Source organism: Thalassophryne amazonica, chromosome 14 (genome assembly GCF_902500255.1).
Source record: "Thalassophryne amazonica chromosome 14, fThaAma1.1, whole genome shotgun sequence".
Classification (NCBI taxonomy): Eukaryota; Metazoa; Chordata; class Actinopteri; order Batrachoidiformes; family Batrachoididae; genus Thalassophryne; species Thalassophryne amazonica.
In genome coordinates, this window is record NC_047116.1 from 6,440,173 (window position 1) to 6,443,690 (window position 3,518).

At 40.6% G+C, this 3,518-nt stretch overlaps 1 pseudogene; it reads left to right on the forward strand.

Moving 5' to 3' along the window:
* Nucleotides 1-494: 494 nt before the first annotated feature.
* Nucleotides 495-1,763, forward strand: LOC117524920 (annotated as a pseudogene).
* Nucleotides 1,764-3,518: the final 1,755 nt, after the last annotated feature.

The following is a 3,518-nucleotide window of genomic DNA, read 5'->3' on the forward strand; positions in this document are numbered from 1 at the left end:
CTTTTATCACAATGTTTTTAAACTGCAGTATCTATACTTCTACTTAAGTAACAAATGTGTGTACTTTTGACACCACTGTTAAGGAGCGGTACAACCGGTTTAAAGATGTCTGCACAACGGTGGAGGGCGCGCCGCGCTCCAGTCGGCCATCAACATGCTGAAATGACCAGATCATTTCCAAAGTGAACGCTGTGGTGATGTGGGACCGTCGTGTGACTGTCTGAGAAATTGCGGAAGAGGTGGACATCAGCACTTTTTCGGTACATTCCACTGTGAAAGAAGATTTTGCCATGAAAAGAGTGGCAGCGAAATTCATCGGCAAGAAGCTGATAGCGCAGCAACAGCACCTCTGTGATGAAGCCTCACAGGACATGTTGTAACATGCCCAGCTCGTCAACCATTCGGAAGATTCAGACGGCTTTCGGTGGCTTTTCAGTCGTGTGACTATCCAAGAAATTGTGGACAAGCTGGACATGGCAGGGCATGAGTTTTGGTCAGAAAGCTGGTGGAGCTCAGCAGCTTCTCCTCTCTGATGATGGAGACCCAGGACGGAGCAGAGCTCTGCTTTCCAGAACTCCTCAACACCTCCTGCAGGAAGCCAAGTCACCCTCAGTCTGAAGTCCTGTCTCTACAGATTCTGATGTCCTCCGTCTCTGTGCTCACTGTGACTCTCAACCTGCTGGTCATCATCTCAGTCTCACACTTCAGGTAAAGACTCATTTCATTATGGAAACTACAATACTTCATAAATTATAAATACTTTATACTTTTTTACTTTACTTTAACTTATGTGTCAGCAGAGGAGATGTGCTGTGTTTTACTGATAATGTTGAATCAAGATGTATGAAGTGAATTTGTTAGTTTAGAACTTTATGATCACAGACTGCTTTTTGTGTTTTGTGCTGTTTTCTCTGCAGGCAGCTTCACTTTCCCTCTAACCTCCTCTTCCTCTCTCTGGCCGTCTCTGATTTCTTCGTGGGCCTCGTGTTGCCCGGTGAAATCTTCCGACAGTCAGCCTGCTGGTTTCTTGGTGACCTCATGTGTCCTCTGTATAATTATGTGGCATTAATCATAACGTCTGCCTCAGTAGGAGACATGGTCCTCATATCAGTGGACCGTTATGTGGCTGTTTGTCATCCTCTGCATTACTCCACCAGAGTGACTATGAGAAAAGTACAACTTTGTATTTTTCTGTGTTGGTTCTGTTCTGTTTTCTTCAACATTTTAATTTTAATGGATGACTTAAATCATCAAGATGGACATGATACCTGCTATGGAGAGTGTGTGATAATTATTAACCCCACTGAAGGAGCCGTTGACCTTGTTGTGACCTTTATCGGTCCCATCTCCGTCATTGTGATTCTGTATGTGAGAGTGTTTGTGGTGGCTGTGTCTCAGGCTCGTGCCATGCGCTCTCATGTTACAGCTCTCACACACAAACCATCAGTGAACGTAAGAACCAAGAAATCTGAGCTGAAAGCAGCCAGAGCTCTGGGTGTCGTTGTTGTGTTTATAATGTGTTTCTGTCCGTTTACTGTGTTTCTGTTTCAGGGAGCAATGTATTGAACTCGGCAGCTGGAGTGTTGGTTGTCCTATTTGTTCTACTTTAACTCTGTTTAAACCCTGTGATTTATGCTTTATTCTACCGCTGCTTTAGAAAATCCATTTGTCTTATTGTTTCCCTTCAGATCCTGCAGCCAGGATCCTCGGAGGCCAACATGCTGTAGAGGGTTGATGATTTTTGTTGAGCTGTTAAACAAACTAACTGACCACATTCATCACTCTTCTTTTGGTTCATCAGTCTTTTTCTCTGACACAAAGTGAGCTCACAGTTGTTCTTAGAGCTCAGTTGCCATCAAACGTGATTGTGCACTTGTGTGTTCAGTGCGGAAGGTTGCCAGTTCAAACCCCGCTCCTGCCAACATTTCTCCATGAAATGTGAAGTTGCATCAAGAAGGACATCCAACGTAAAAAACTTGTGCTAATTCAACATGGAGATTGGAAACTTACTTTTTTTTTTTTTTTGCAAAAACAATGCAGCAGCTGAGCAGCTCAGTACTGTCAGAGTGCATCCAACTACCCAGGATCAGCTACATCAATACTATTTAATTTAACGAGATGAAAACATATTTTTTTTTAAAAGCCAAAAATTGATGTATCAATTGATGGTTGAAAAGAGATGGACTTTTAGTCAGCAGATGTTGAAATGTGGACCCAATCTGAGTGTTACCTGACGTCACATCTGTTTCAGACACACTTCAGTAAACTTGATGGTGGATCACGCACGATTTCTCCGGACATCGTTCAATGATTATTTAGTGAAAGGAGTGGTGAGCCAGAGTGTGCAGAAATTAAGAATGGGACAGAATCTTTACTTGTATGTTAAAAACACTGAGCAGCTCGGACCATTTGTGAGTCGAGCATGAAGTGTGCTGAGGCAGCGAGTCACATCAGCCATGTGAGTTTCACACTCGTTCCTGCTGTTCAGGACAACCTGCTATTTTGTCAACTTGATGTCGCACATCTCATGGTATACCAGTTACTGTATTTTCTGGAGTATAAGTTGCATTTATTATTCTTTTTTTATGATTATTACTAGTTTGTGAGATCCTGAGTCTTATACTCAGGTGCAACTTATACACCTAAAAATCACACTTTTTTCATTAAAAAAAGGAAGTCCCTTCAGGTGTTGCCTTCTTCGTGAATGGATTGTAGAACCATTAACATACATCTGTAACTTATCATTTCAAACCGGTAAATTTCCCAACCAAATGAAAATAGCTAAGGTTGTGCCGCTGTATAAGACTGGGGATAGACACCACTTCACAAATTATAGACCTGTTTCTTTGCTTCCACAATTTTCCAAATTATTAGAAAAGTTATTCAATAATAGATTAGACAAATTCATAAATAAACATAAATTACTTACTGATAGTCAATATGGATTCAGAGCACATAGTTCAACATCACTTGCATTAATAGAATCAGTTGAGGAGATTACAAACGCCATAGACCACAAATTACATTCAGTTGGAATATTTATAGACCTTAAAAAGGCTTTTGATACAATCAATCATGACATATTAATCAATAACTTGAACAGTATGGGATTAGGGGGTTGGTGTTGCACTGGGTGAGAAGCTACTTAAGTAACAGAAAACAGTTTGTGAAGTGGGGGAATATACATCATCATGCTTGGACAATGCTTGTGGCGTCCCACAGGGGTCAGTATTGGGTCCGAAACTGTTTCTAATTTATATAAATGATATTGTCAATGTTTCCAAAATATTAAAATTAGTATTATTTGCAGATGACACAAGCATTTTTTGTTCAGGGGGGGATTTGCAGGAGTTACTGAGGAGGATCAGTATAGAAATGGGAAAATTGAAAATATGGTTTGACAAACAAATTATCATTAACCTTAAGTAAAACAAAATACATGTTATTTGGCTATTGTAATACAGACATACAGGTTCAGTTACAAGTCGAGGGGGTAGATATTGAAAGGGTACATGAAA